Genomic DNA, 16271 nt, shown 5'->3' with positions numbered 1-16271 from the left:
AGAGTGTCCTCGAAGGACTCGAACGTCTCTATCTCACTCGCACCACACGGGGGAAGGTGTGCAAAGGAGTCAAAGAAGACGGCCTCAAAGACCGAATCTTCCTCCTCTTTGGAAAGAGAAAATGGTGGCTTGACATGGATAGAGCGAGGGCTACAGAAGGGGAGGGCCTGGTGGTCATCAACTCTGCGGGGATCGAACGAGGGGCTGTAGAAGAAGAAGCACCAGCGGCGACACTCGACTCGCCCAGGTACGACGTTGTCCTCCCCCATGTGGAGGGAGAGGGGGCCTAGACGTGTGAGGGCTCAGTCCACCCTCCCTCGCTAGGAAAATGTTCCCGAGGGCTGGCACTCTTGGAGGACCCATGGAGTGGGTCATGGTGTGCCTTTGTCTGTCTGGCTTTGTCCCAAGAAAGGTCTGTCGTCCTCTTGTCCCCTGGGAGAAGATCTTCGATTAGAAGAGACCTGGCTAGTTCAGGGGGAACTATTGGGCGACATGTAGAATTCCTGTATGTTTCTGTAGGAAACGACCATGTCGGTGTTCGATTCGATCTTGTGGGCTTGTGCCTAGGCCGTAACCCTAGAAACACGTGCCTCTTTCTATAGAGTTAGTCTGATCTCCAGACTTTGTGAAGAAGGGAGGAGCCCTAGCTAGCTTGGATGGGGAACTCCCGCTGAGCCCATTCTTCCTTGGGGAACTCCCAGCCCGAGCATGATATGAAGAAAAATTTTCCACTGTGATTTTTGACACTTGAATGTCGAGACTCAAGCATAGCTATCCTTTGGCTTGGGACCCTAGCCTGAAAGCCACAAAAGTTTTCCGGGCAGCGATTCATGCAGTACACCGATAGGAGATCCTAAATCGTCAGGTCAGGATACGCCTAACCCGCTGCAGAGAGGGCCTTCATGGCAATAATGCAACTAGACACCAGAAGTCTCCAAGCATTGGGATTGAGGTAAGCAGGTGCCAACCCCAAATAGTGAAGAACTTTGAAGGGGACGAGAGAACGGGAGATGAACCCTACTAGCGAACATTAAGGGGTAGAGTGTCACCTAAGTCGTCAACCCATCTGAAGACACAGCGTGCTCCTGCGGGTGAGGAATCTATAGAATGGCTGACCGAGGAATGTTGTACTGGATTCGAATGGCATGAAGGTCCCCACTGGTCACCCACAAAATCCAACGTTTTCTGTCGTAGTAAGGGGCGAGGGTGCTGGTGGAAGCTTTTAGGGCCATAAGAACGGAGGAAGGATGGGTAGCATAAAGGGACAAAAAGAAAAATGAGAGGAAAGAGAAGTTGTTGCGGCCGAAGGAGAGAGGAGCCACAGAGAAAACACTAGAAAGAGGAGCTCTAGAGAAGGAGTTGAAGAAGTGTAGAAGAAGAAAGGAGAGAGGAAGGCTTATATAGCCAAGAATGATTGATAAGGGCACAGGAAACGAAGCAACATTATCATAAATGGCGTCAAGGAAGCGGCATGCTGATCCCAACCGGCATAAGTAGAGGAAGAGGTGTCAAGTGAGTGGCGAGCATGGGCTAGTGAGCTCTCGAGAAGGCAAGTGGTCAAACAACCAACCTGTCCTATCAATTACCATCAGGTATGGGTAGTGCGAGGATCATGGAGACACACGTCCCCCAAGGGATAGGTGGCACGGAAGCCCAGCCAATAGGTAAGTTAGAAAGTGGAAAATGCGGGAGGGGAAGAGATGTGAGACCACAAACCAATCAATGACGAGGAAAGGGAAGCTGTGCCATCACCTAACTGCCAGAGGGGTTGAAAACTCAAGGGGTGAACCTCCAACCGCCCCCTCACCCCTCCCCGCCGCAAAAAAAAAAAAAAAAAAATTTGAAACATTAGAGCACCTGTGAGGAAATAAGAAAATTTTGAAATCCCACCACTTACTGTTGTGAGAATTCACAGAGTAATGTGAGGGGAAAAGGGCCTAGGTCCTGGCCTAGAACCTCTCTGTAACTCCAAACCAAAGTGAATGAGGAAATCATTTGCAGCCCTAGGTAGGAGCCCAACTGACAGCACACATGGGGACCTAGAAAAGGAAGGACGCGGCCCTCCCCAATAACTCTCTCTGACTCATAAAAGGGCCCCTAGGTCAAGGCCTGTAGCTGATCAAGAGGCCCATTACGGGGCCCAAACCACCCTAGGCCAATCAGGGAGTTAGGACCTGACAGAAGGTACACGGACAGGAGACTGTGTAGTACATTGGCAACTAGACATGCCTAGTCATGGTACATCTTTGGGATGACATGACCTCGGCATCTCGATGCACCATAGTAGCAGAGGTATGGCAGGTCTAACCTGAGCACGACCTGGCACCCAACGATCTCCCTCGATAATAGAGTTCAAACTAGGTATAAATACCCGACCCCATCCACAAGAAGGGAAAAATTCTCTTTTTACTTCAACACTTCAGAACTTCAGAACTTTTGACTGACTTTAACATTAGAGGATTCACGGGCTGTTCCAGAGTCCACTCTTTGCTCTTCTTGCAGGTCCCCAGGCGTGGGTCCCATGGAACTACCCAGGTGGCGAAACACAACATCAACAATTCTCTTTCTCAAGGTAAATCTCTCAAATTGTGTAGCCCAGCTCTCTCTCTCTCTCTCTCTCTCTCTCTCTCTCTCTCTCTCTCTCTCTCTCTCTCTCTCTCAAGGTAAATGTCTTTTCATTAGCTTTTGCTTCAAATATTTGTTCTTTTCTGAAAACTATGCCCCTAAAGATAATGTCTTTGCTTTAAGCTCTCTTTCAATGGCTTCCGTTGCGTTTGTAATGGTCCTCAATGGGTAAAGCTGAGATCTTTATGTCTTATTAGGGATTTCGAGCAAGTCATTGTGAAAACTAGGGCTTCTTTTTGTTTCTACAAATTATTATTTTAAGTTTGGTACATATTGAAGCTTAGGGTAGTTACGAATGTTGATGTTGTTTTCTTGAATATTGAAGCTTGAAATGTTTCTCTATTGTTGAAGCTTATGAGGTTTTTTTTGTGTCACGAGGTGTTATTTTGGAACATTAGGATTGCTAGTTGTTCTTTTAGGGTGGGGGAAAGGTTCCAGATTTTTTGTAGGCAGAACCATTGTCGTGACTTGTCATTGTAAAATTTCCAATACACGAGTATAGGTAGAATACATTTGTGAGCTGTGCTGTGGTTAGGATTCTAGAGGGATTGCCTTCAGGCACCAAGTAGTGCTTGGAGTCTTATGTAAAATCCCCTCCAAGTTTGTAATATGTATGAGAATTCATCTTTTTTTTTTTATCCAATAGGAACATAGAACAGACTCTATTTTCTTACATCTTCAACAAACAGAGTTTCCACATGGGTTAGATTCTATGATTTTCCATACAAGTAGATTGATTGTCCTTTTCTACATCAATTTTCTAATTTTTAACTAAAGTTATAAGCTACAGAGTGTGGTAATCATTCTCTTCCCACCATCACTTCAAGACTTGAGGTTTGGATTAACCAAATACTCATATAGTATAAAAAGGTACCACTTTGACAAGCAGGGTCGCTATACAAGTTTACACACAGTCTAAAAGTAATTCTCTTTGCACAACAAAACTCACATTTAAATAGGTATGCAACCAAGTCATCAATAAAAGCTACTTCAAGGTATTTATATATTTAGGGGTGAAGCTGGTTATTCAGGGGTGAAGCTACTTTATATATTTATCAATCCATCAAACCTACAAAATATGTTTGACTAATTACAAGTTGATAATATATCTTCAAGGTATTATGTAACATGTTGATTCTCTACCTCTCTCTATGTGCCCTCTCAATTTCAACTTTTACAGATTGCATAATTTGTTTGATTTTGACATGATCATCATGGGATTTGCCTTTACTTGTCATGCATTTACTTGGGGTCTCTCTCTCTCTCTCACTCATTCTCATAGACATGAAAGATGGCTAGATGATGGATGTTTGTTTCTCTTGCCAAATGGTCATGGTCTTCCATCTTTGATGCATGACAGCAGTAGCAGTACACTACCTTTCCTTTTAGGTAATCATCCTCTTGTCCTTATTTTATACCCAAATCTCTCACATGCTTCTCACCTGTGTAATTCCATGGAGATTTTGAAAATTTAGACAATGTATAGACTAGTTTAATTATTAATGTGCTGGTCAGTTATTACTAAATTACTCGGCATAACTATTAACTATTGATCTGCTTGTGCTGTTTTAAGAGATGTGTTGGTAATGATAATTTGTAACATAGGATCCGGTAGGTGCAAGAACTTGGTGATTTTTTTGGCAGAATCGTGTGACTGGCCTTGAAGAATTTTTGGCAGCTTGGTTTTTCCCCAATTATGCAGCTTGTGGATTATGTATGATAGTTGTGTGCAGTAGCTTGTTGTGTGTTGGAGATGCTGTTGTGCAACTTGTGTAGATTATGTATGATGGTTGTGTCCAGTTGTGGAGATGCTGTTTGTGTAGATTATGTATGACAGTTTTGTTTGCAGTAGCTTGTGTTGTGGAGATGCTGTAGTGTAGCTTGTGTGGATGATGTATAGCATGTGTGCATCCACATGGGAGTGTTGTGGAGACCCAGCTTGTAGCTTGTGTAGATTATGTATTTCCACTGCAGTGAAGAAGGTTATAGATTATGTATATGAACTTAATTCAGAGAATCTCTGTTTATTTATAAAAATAATTAAAATACAATTTCTGGTGGGATTTGGCCAGTGAGACTGGCTATGTAGATCATGAGCGTCGTCTGGAGATTCTAAAGCTGTACCAACCGGCTTGGAATCTGTCCTAAAATACTTGGGGTGCATCTTAGCTGTAACTATCTTTTTGAGCATTTATTGTCATATCTTTTGAGGAAAAAACAAGATATTAAATATACCCTGGTGTTTCCGCTGGGAAGAAGCTCTGCACCATAGTCCCTGTTACCAATAAACCAAAGAAAAATCGAGTAGAATGATTAAATGCAATCTCATCTTAATTAAAAACACAAAACATATCATCCCATTATCAAAAGCTCGGTTACTCTAAAGCTTCTCCATCCCTGCTGAATTGCTTTTGATTGTTCCCATCCTCTCCAATATTTCACCCCAAGCTGCTTCGAATATGTTTTTTCATAGGCTTTTTCTTTTTTTTGGTTTGCTAGTTTGTAGTGAATATAAACCATACAGAACAAAAAACCAACTTAACTTAAACGTTCACTATACCTTTTGTACATCATAACCACAACAGCTTGCAAATTCACACCTAATCAGGCTTAACACAGTTAATTTTTGCATAAAATAATGACCACCTCAATGGCCGAGTGCTTGCAGAAACAAAGGGGGAGTATCATTATAGTTGATCCATACAAAAACTATCGAGAAAATACCCAGCTATTTACATGTGCCCTATATCTTATTCAAACCAAGTATAAACTATTACAATGGATTCAATTAAGTACAAACACAATAATATTCATGCATTTCTATTCTCAAACCTCCGCAAATTTTGTTCGACCTCAACCTTGTGAACATTTGTCTCTTTCTCTCTCTTAGTTTATCTTCCATTTTTCGAGCTTCATACTCGCGCAATAATACATCATCCTCCCTCTTCCAAACTGCATTATCTCTTCTCAGAATGTTCTCATTTATCAATTGAAGTATATCTGCTCATATGAAAAATTCACATCTTGCTTCTCCTTGCACACTGTATGAATATTTCACATGAGAAAGTAGACCCTGTAAATTGAAAAGCAAAACAAAATATTATTATTTTGTAAGAAAATGCACTGAGGGGCTAATTTTAATGAGCCCAAGTATGAATAAGATATTATTATTTTTCATTTTATAAGTTTATAAATTAATCACAATTAAGGAGTTTATGATCAGTGTATCACCTATAAAATATATTAGGAGTACCTTTTACCTGTATCAAAGGAAAAGATGAGGAAAAGCGAGCTCTCTGATGGTCTTAATTGTATAGATCATGCCCTTCCTTTTGATGCTAGTTATTAACAAAAGTGATTAAAGAGTACTCTTATTCCTTTGATTTTGGCGTAGATGGTTCAAATCGTTGGCATCAACTGGGCATGGTTTATGATTAATGAGCCATTCCCAGCACAAAAACAAAAGAAAAAAAGGGCAAAAAGATTGGTTTATGGTCCGTAACAATTAAACATATCAACTGACTATTGGGGCTCATTAAAATGAAAAACATGTGAAACAAACAAAGTCACAAACCCAGCATGAACCATAAATGTTTGATGACCAGTGCTTTGCAGTCTCAAGTAGGTGCACTGGCAGTTATGGTTCTGGGCATTGTGAGTCAGCGATTTTGTCGAAACAGATCCACCTCAACTTCATCAAACTCTCTCCAGCACCACTTTAACTAACTTGTGTATATCCCCCATCAAAAAAGTTTCAAAGAATAAAACCATAAAACCCAGTTAGATACTTATAAGGGCTACACAATGTCCATTTGACTTGGTAATTCCATCAAACAACTGATGGGCACAACAAAAATTCAAAAATTCATGCAAAATTTTACAGAAAACAACCTCCATACAAAAATTACACACAATCATAGACTCCTATCACGCCTCACCAACAAAAAGTCAGTGTATACCATAGAAACTAGTTTACCTTGTCACTGTACTGGGGAACCAAAAACCAGGTTTCGGTTAGAAACTTACCATGGCGTGGCCACAGATCTGGTCCCTGTCTCTCTTTGATGTCGACTTGAGTTTGTAAGGGACGACTTTGCCCTAGAATCACAGAGAGGAGCATGGGAGAGAGTGAGAGAGAAAAGCACGAGAGAGAGGGGCATGAGGAGAGGAAGGGTTTCAGTGATGAAATCGAGCATGAGGAGAGGTTGTAGCTTGTTTCAATGGAGGAAATCGGGATCGGGATTGAGGATTTCATCCAAAGCTGAGAATCGTGATGTGGCACCAGAGTGGGTTCGCCATATCATGTGTGCGGTGTAGGAAATTTAAACCAGATGCTAAATAGAGTTTCTCCCAAAATAATTGTTTTGCCTCGACAACAAGTTTTATTTTAGGCATATTGATGCATGATAAGAGTTAAATCAACTTTGTCAATTACCTTTCTATCTCTTTGGCAGGAGATGCTCAATTGGTTAATTCTTTTATTAAGGGAGAACTTACTGACTGGAAGATCACAAATATCATTGGAAATATTGCAATTATTTTGAAAATTCAAAAAGGCTGGCACTTTAAAAAAATTAATCGACCTTAAAATCAATTTGCACTCTCAGTAGTATAATGGGCTACTACCAACTTTGTGTTTGGTAGCATTCCACTATCTATAATTTCTTTTAGTTTTCTGATTATTGATAATGGAAAGGACCCTCCCTAATTCTATATAGTTTACTACCTATTTCTATCTAATGCAAGCTTGATTAGAGAAAAAAAAATGAAGAGTTAAATCAACTTTTATAAATGATTTAATAGGAAACTTCCTGTCCTATCCAACGTTATAAAGGACACTCATATATAGGCTTTGTTTCAACGTATTGTTGATACGTTATAACGTGAGATCACAGAAATCATAAGAAAATGTTAAATATACTTAAAAAAAACTTATAAAAAATTTCCTTTCTCTACATGTTAGTTATTAATAAGTTGAAAATTATAAAATTTGAAATTCAAAATTTAAATTTTAAAAGAAAACTAATAGAATGAATTTTATAAGTAAAAAATGTAAATATATGTAGCACTACTAAATTATATATATAAATATATATATATATATATATATTTATATATATCACTTAGTATGAAATATCACAATCTCTAGGGCTGTAACCGATTCGATTCGATCTGGTTTAAGACGCATTTTAGAACCGAACCGATATATATCGATTTTGATATTTGAAGAACTAATACCGTACCGATTACACCCATAAGCCGGTACTTCCAGTTTCACTGGTTTCAATTCAGTTCGGTCCGATTTATTATATAGTATATATTATAGTGATAATATATTGTAGTAAATTATAATTGCATTATAGACTATAATGATATATTATAATATATAATATAAGGATATATTAAAGTATATTATAATATATAGTGATATACTATTAGTATAACTACTAATATAATTGTCATGACCCGTTTTTACGTGTATTTTCACTGAAGGGTTGTTTTTAATTTAATTAATATATTGGTTTATTTATTTTAAATTATTGTATTTTAAATTGATTTTAATTTATTTGATGTTGTGTTTAATTTATTTAGTCGTTTTACGGTTTTTAATCTCGTTTTCGGCGGATCTGTTTTGGTTTCCAGAGTGAGGACTGGACCTCATTTCTTTTCTCCATCTTTTCTTTTCTCTTTTTCTCTTTTCTTTCTTTTTCTTTTTCTTTTTCTTTTTCTTTCTTTTTCCCTCCCTTTCTTTCCCGTGTGTTTTCCCCCTCCCCCGTGCGTTTTTCTCTCTCTCCTCTCCTTCATGCCGAAAGCTCCAGCCACCCAGACCCACCGCCGCCAGCCACCGTATGGCACACCACTACCACCAATCTCTTCCCCTTCGTCCAGTGAACCACCCCACAAATTTCCACCGCCAACGGAGTCGCCGTTTAGCCAGAAAACCACCATCAAGCCGAACGGCTTTTACTCCGTTTTGCCGCCGTCGCTCCACCTCCGACCACTACCTCTTCACCACTTCATCACCGACTCCTTGCCGTCCTAACCCGCCCATTTCCAGTCTCGATTCCTCGCCGGAACAGCTTCCACGAGCTAGTTTCCGATTTGGGCATTTAAGCCCTTCCTTCGCTATTTTCACCGCCACCCACGGATAAATTCCACTTCCCTTAACTTCATAAACATCCCTAGACCATTCTCTATCAATCCCGAGTTTTGGTTTGTCCCCGTTCAAAAGTGGACATTTTACAACCCACGGTCACAGTGAAACGCGAGCTTTCAAAAAATACCATATAGCACTGTAAATATTTTCCAAACCCTACTTTTAGATTTAAATATATTTTGCTCATTCAATAAATATTTGTTGTTGATTGGTTGATTCCGGACTGAGTCCGAGGAGTTCGGGGGTCGGATGGTTTGAGGACGGAGTGCTTGGTTTTGGTTGTTTGTGATTACTTGATTATTTGTGCCATATGGTTTTCGAGTGCATGTGTTTCACGAGCCCAAGCCGGGATGGGTTATTATCTTGGTAGAGCTCCTCTGGTCACTCGGGAGTGGATAATACTGAGTGAAATCTCCTGCGACAACCAGATCGCACGATACGGTATCGTTGTCGTATCGACTCTGTGGTCCCTAAAGTAGCGGGGACTAGAGGATGGCTTGGCCAGGTACGCGCTGGGCGCGAGTCTGGGCATCGCTCGTTTAGGTGTCACATGCGTAGTCATTACCTATGGTGTGGCACAGAGTCAGGGTGTGCGAATGATCCCTAAGGGAGATCATGGTGCATGCATAATTGGATCGTTTTTATGGTTTTTGGATGCGGGCCATTTTCTGAGAAAATGGATGAGGTTTGGTTTTGAGGCTTTTGATCCATTTTCTGGGAAAATGGTGGTTTGGGCCATTATCTGGGATAATGGCGAGTCTTGGTTTTAAGCGTTATGTTTTTAGGCCAAATGGGTTTTTGGCGTACGTGGAAAAATATGATTTTTCGGGACATGTGCATTGGTTTTTCTTTTATACATAGATTTGAGTTTTATATGTTTTTATCTAGTGGTGTTTAGATTTTACTTACCTGTGATACCAGTTTTGGTTCCGTAGATTTTGGTGCAGAGTTCGAGGAAGAAGAGGAGGCTAAGTCCGAGGATGCGGCTCCGCTGGAGTTCTGAGTTAAAGTTTAAGCTTAGTTGTTTGGTTTAAAATTATTTTTGTGCTTTGTAATATTTTATTATGTATGTTTTAAACAGCTTTGTATTAAGAAAAAAATTCTGGTACTTAGTTATTGACTTTGCTATCCACTGCGTGTTTTTCGTGCACATTCGTCACTTTTACACCCACTTGACACTCGTCGTTAGGATGGTGATCCGGGTTGTTATCATCCGGACGTCTCAATTTTGCCGTGTCTGTGCGTGGGGATTTGGATGCGTCACAATAATAGAGTATAATGATAATATATATTTATTATTTAGGATTTTAAAATTGAATATTATATTAATTACTAATTTGTCATATAATACAAAATTATTTTATATATAATTATATATTATATATACTCTATAAAAAAATCATATAAAAAATATTTTATATAGTATAAAAAAATTAAAAAAATATATATGAATCGATCCAGTTTAAACAAAAACCAAAACCGGACTGACTTTGATTGGTTTTGAGAAAAATAGAACTAGTACCAAACCAGACCAAACCCATCGATTTGATATGGTTTAACGGTTCACCGGTTTTTTTTTACCCCTAACAATCTCCAATTATTAGAGCATTTACATCCAATTTCCTATAATTTGTTTTCTAAATTTTACTCATCTTTAAAAGATCTCATATATTCCATTCTCTATAATTTCTCTAATCTATTAAAATAATTTTTTTCTATTCTTTTTTTATTATTTTTTTCTCTCACCTCCATTTATAATCTTAAATACTCATTTTTTTGTCTTTTTCCTCTATTGAGCATTTCCAGCTTTTACATAAATCTTAAATACGAAGTTGATTTTTTATCCCAATATGCAAATTGTTATGAAATTAATACAAATAATAAATATTCTTCTTTTCCAACGTTCTTTTATTTGTAATAGAGAAATACAAAATTAAAAATAGAAAAATATATCCATATTATTTTATCAATTCTACGTACAAGTACTAGTATTTCTCATTCCAACTAGCTCTAAAACACAAATATCATGTGCGAACAATAAACACAAGTTATAATTACAATTATTGAAATGCCCATATACCGGCCCAAAAGTTTAGTACATGATGTCAAAATCAAAAATTTTCAAAATAAATTGCCAAAACAAATAACCACGATATCAAAATCAGAATAATTAAACTGGTTTTCTCCAGTTTTTGCTTACATCTCTCTAAATGAATTTCTAGTTGATGTCTACTGGTTTGGATGTCCATTGAGACTTGTATCTTATAAACTTTGAGTTTTAATTAGTTAATTATCTTTTGCCCATATGTTAGAATTTCTGGGTCTAACCAATAGAAAAACCCGCAAGTCTGCCTAGCTTGCACAATTAACAAGTATTGAAATCTGTAAGCACAGCAGTACAACTACATCTATTGCAAATCAAACCACCAATAAAGCATGCAAAATTACTTAATAGTTTTGGCAACAGAAAAACTGATGCTCCTCATTATCCTTAGTATGAGCAGTTCGTCGACATACTTTAATATCAAAATAACATATTGGATATTTATTGCGACAGTAGTTCACAATAACATATTGGATATTTATTGCTACAGTAGTTTGTTGAGCATGAGATATTGGTAGTACTACTTGAGCCAGACATTGAGTAGTGTTATTTTATGCTTTGCTTTAAGTTTGTAGACAAATAGGGAGCATTTTCATTCAAGTTTGTCTACTTATTTTGCTAGCCGGCTTAATAACTAAATAGTAACATATAGGAAATTTGGCACCCTCTCTCAAATGGCTACAACAATCGGTTGCTACTACTTATTGCTCTTCTGGTTTACTGTGCATTGTAGGTGTGTGCCAAATTTTTTGTATCCCTATGAGACTTTGTCATCATCATAGCCGAGTGGGTTAGATAAGGACAATCCAAGGACAATAGGAAATCAGTTTGCAAATATCACAAGGCTTTGTCAAAATAGAAATAATATAAACAATATATGAATTAAAAGAGAATGTTCTAATATATGGATTAAAAGAGGATGGCTATAAATGAATAAAAGCATTCCTATTCGCTTCCATAAAGAATGTGTGTTTCAAAGGGTTCAAAATGATTTTTATTTATTTACAGCATGCGTAATACAGGAGCTCAACCTTGAATGGCCGCAAAATCATAAACCGCGGTTGCCTTTTGTGAAAAATATCACAAAATACTTGGTGGCCATCTGGGTTTGGATTATCTGCCATATCAATAGAGCTCCATGGCTGAATGCTTGCGAATTAACCCCACTCATCACAGCCTTACACTAGACATGCAACCCCACTCAATACACCTAAATTAAGACCAAAAACTGCAAAGGACGAAGGTAGAACTAAATCACAGCATGTAAAATCACAGCATCAATGTGGCTAACAAACACAAGACCGAACTAAGTAGTAGTTACACAAAGTAGAAGAGAAAAATTAGAGCTTGACTCAAGGATCGATAGGCATGCAAAATCACTGCCCCTAATGGCAAGTATTTCAACTGAAAAAGGCCTATCAAATGGCAAGTATTTAAATACCAAACAGGGCATGAAAATTACTTGCAAACAAAAGGTAGTTAAGTGCATCAATGTGGCTAACTATAAAAAGACCAAACTGAGAAGTAGTTACACAAAGTAGGAGAGCAAAATCAGAGCATGCAAAATCACAGCCCCAAATGGCATTTCAAGTGAAAAACTGAGCATGAAAAATAATTCCCAACAAAGCTAATGAATGCATCAACGTGGCTATCAAATTAAAGACCAAACTGAGTAGTAGAATCTTAAAAGTTTTGAGCAAACTCACAACCTACAAAATCATAACAATAGAGACGCAAAATCACAAACCCAAATGGTAAGTATATTTTATGAAAATGAAAGCATAAAAAATAATTCCTAACAAAGATAATGAATGCATCAAAGTGGCTATCAAATTAAAGACCAAACTGAGTAGTTGATTCGCTAAGAGTTAGAGCAAACTCACAACCTACAAAATCATTCAAATTAGGGATGCAAAATCACATACCAAATGGCTACAAATCATAGACTCAAATGGTTGCAAGTATATTCACCCAAATGTCAGTAGATTCATATATTTAGAGCAAACTCACAGCCTTCAAAATAAACATCTTCAATAGGGATGTAAATCATAGATCCAAATGGTTACAAATCATGACCCAAATGGCAGCAAACCACTAACCCAAATGGCAACAAATCATAAATGGCTGCGAATCATATAACCAAATGACAATAAATCACAATACATTCACCCAAATCACAGATCTAAATGGCAATAGATTCATGTATTTAGAGCAAACTCACATCCTACAAAATCAGCATTTTCAATAGGGATGCAAAATCACATACCCAAATGGCAAACCCTAAACAAATCCTGAGAGACCGACAGGGAAAATCAAAGCCCCAATATTGTATAACAAAGAGGTTGCTGCTATAGGTTTGAGTAGCAGAACACTTAAATGGGTAAATCACAAGCCATTTCGAATGTGTAAAATTAGACCCAACAAAATTGAGTAAAACACAACATTGATAAATCACAGAGTAATCAGAGGAAAAAATCACAAAAAGCACAACATCGATGGATGTAAATAATGAAGCATGCAAGGTGAATGCTAGGAAAAAGATGAATTAGCACAGAGCATCATATGTGCGAGAGAGAGAGAGAGAGAGAGAGAGAGAGAGAGAGAGAGAGATCATGTGTGTGCATAGGTCTTACCGAAGACGACGATGCAGGGGCTGCCAAATGGGAAGGTGAATGACAGTCGTAGCAAGGAGGTTTGAACTAGAGGGGCGTTGGCACTGGATGAAATCGACATGAAAGGATTGTGGATGTACAGTAGTTCCCCATATAGCACTGTAACATCCCAAATAGCAAACCCTAAAATGAGTAACGAGATGGAGCGTGTATCAAATACAAATTCTATAATTTAAGAAAAAACTTATTTCAGGAAACCGGATGTGAATACTCTTATAAGCCCAGCCTAAAACCTTTAGGCACATATAACATAGGGCTGGATAAATTTTTGAGCAATTTGCTTTTAACCTAACTATCATTATGTTGAACGTGAGACGTGTATCCCATATTCCCAAAACATGAGATATGGTACACATGTAGTACCAACATAAACCGGGCCCGACAATTATTATTTTTTACATGAATAAAAGAAAATATATATACTCTAAAGAGTCAATTAAGAAGCTAAGTGAGATGAGTTTTAGAAGAATCAGTGCTTATTCCAACATCCATCCGGACATTGTCAAGCATGCCTAGCAATTACCAAGGCCCAAGAAAGAAATCTCTAATGGCCCAAGGATTTTTATGTGCATCAAAGCCTGACTAATAATTCTTACTCCCACTGAGAAACTCTTGAATTTCTTAAACTCCATCAATACTTTAGTGGCCCAATGATTAAGTGTGTATATAATTTCAAACCCACAAAAAAATTCATAACAGAGTAAAATGTATGAATTGTGAGACATCTCATAAGTTCATGGATCTTGGTTGCTTAAAGTGTTGGCTAAATGTTAAAACTTATACAAATGCATTATTTTTTTCCATCCACACAGCATTCCCTGACATGGTAATCGGCACAGTGCCATGCAAACTGAGCTACTCCAAGCCTTAACAGTTGCATAGAAACAGTAGGACAATAGAGTGCTACACAATTCTTCCAACTATACTGTCAAACAAATTTATCACAATAAAGCACAACACAATCACCACATCATTCATTTTGTGTTTCTCCTAAACTAATGGTCAATTCTATATGTGTCTCCGATCGACTAGAAGAACTTGTTGTGCTAAAAATGCCTCTTTAGAATGAAAGTTGGTTGTTTCGGAGTTGGAACTATCGCAGTCTCACTGTCAAGCATGGTAACAATATTTGAGATGGTGGGGTAGTTACTTAGGTCTTCTTGTGTGCATGAGAATGTAATATTAACGCATTTCACAAATTGATCAACATCACAACTCACATGCAAATTTTGGTCCATTAAATCCAACACCTTGTTTTCTACCCACAATCTCGATGACAAATGGATTCCAAGGTCTAGTACTATGAGAGCACACGGTATTGCCAATGTTGGTGAGGACCAAGCTACTATTCAAGAACTGATTGATCTAGAGACAAACTAGTGGAGGAATGGTTTGATTGCAAGATTATTTTCAGAAGAGGATGCTGAGAACGTATTAAAAATCCATTAGTTGCACAAATGGCCAGTTTAATGTTAGAAGTGCATACCATTTTCAAAAAGAACTCAAGGATCTATCCAAAGGTCAACCTTCAATTTCCAATGACAAAAAAGAACTCTAATCTATGTTATGGAAATTAAATATCCCTCCTGAAGATAGGATTTTTGTGTGGAGAGCTTGTTTAGAGGGCTTGTCCACTAAGCTAAACCTTTTTAAGAGAAGAATTGTTGATAATCCTAAATGTCCCATCTGTTTTGCTAAAGAGTCAGTTGTTCATGCATTATGGTTATGTCTAGCAGACAAGATATTTGGTGCCTTTGCTATGAACAAATTCATAAATGTGCTATGTGGAAGATAAATTTCCTAAAGCTGTTGTTTGAGACTTTTTGCTCTGATTTTGATGTTGGCATCATGGGGGAAATTTTGGTAGTGGCAAAAAGGATTTGGTAGATAAGGAACAAGTTCATTTTTCAAAAATATTTTCAACATCCTAATGAGATATTTCCAGTGGCAGACCGCCTATTAAGGCCCTTGGGCCCCCCCAAAGTTTGAAAAAAAAATTAATAGATATTAATATTTTATAATTTAATAAGATAATATTAATTTTATCTTGTGTTGGCCCTCTCTATAAAAAATTAATTTGGCCCTCCTTTACAAAATTATTTGGATCATATAGATTATTTACTTATATTTTTTTGTTATTTCAATGATATATTGTCCTTAACACATGATATATTTTTAATATATAGATTGTATTAAATGTATTTGATTTTTATTTTAGATCTTACTATCTAATAGTTCTATACCGCAAAAAAAAAAAAAAAAAAAATTTGTGGAGAAATAAAATAAAAAAACATCTTTTTATACTTTTAGCTTCACTTGCCGAGGAAACAAATTTCTAGTTCTACCACTGGGTATTTCTGCAATCTCAAGCAGTGTTGAAGGAGTTGCATGAGGGGGGGAAAAAAAAAGAATGACCAGGAAGACAATGAAATGAGTAAGCAGATACAAGAAAGGGTACCTCCACCTACACACATCATGAAGGTCAACTGGGATATTGCCACAGACAAGGAGAGATGTCTTATTAGCATTAGTATTATCATGAGAAATAGTGCAGTCAGTCATCACAACATCAAGAACAAATAAATTCCTCAAGCATGATCTCCTATTGCTGAAGCTACTGATGTGTTACAAGCCACTCTTTTTAGTCTGAATCTAGGCTTTCAAAATATCATTTTGGATGGGGATTTTCTTTAGGTTATAAAAGACATTTCCA

General features: G+C 37.6%; 1 long non-coding RNA gene across 1 annotated transcript; it reads right to left on the bottom strand.

Annotated features, from left to right (window-relative positions):
• Nucleotides 1–5163: 5163 nt before the first annotated feature.
• Nucleotides 5164–7126, bottom strand: LOC122306786. Its single transcript, XR_006241515.1, has 2 exons — nucleotides 6652–7126; nucleotides 5164–5698 (listed from the first exon to the last, which is right to left on the bottom strand). It is a non-coding gene; the product is annotated as an uncharacterized LOC122306786 (long non-coding RNA).
• Nucleotides 7127–16271: the final 9145 nt, after the last annotated feature.

This window comes from Carya illinoinensis, chromosome 4 (genome assembly GCF_018687715.1).
Source record: "Carya illinoinensis cultivar Pawnee chromosome 4, C.illinoinensisPawnee_v1, whole genome shotgun sequence".
NCBI classification, from domain to species: Eukaryota; Viridiplantae; Streptophyta; class Magnoliopsida; order Fagales; family Juglandaceae; genus Carya; species Carya illinoinensis.
The sequence above is the reverse complement of the archived record's forward strand: the minus strand, read 5'-3'. Positions and strand labels throughout refer to the sequence as shown.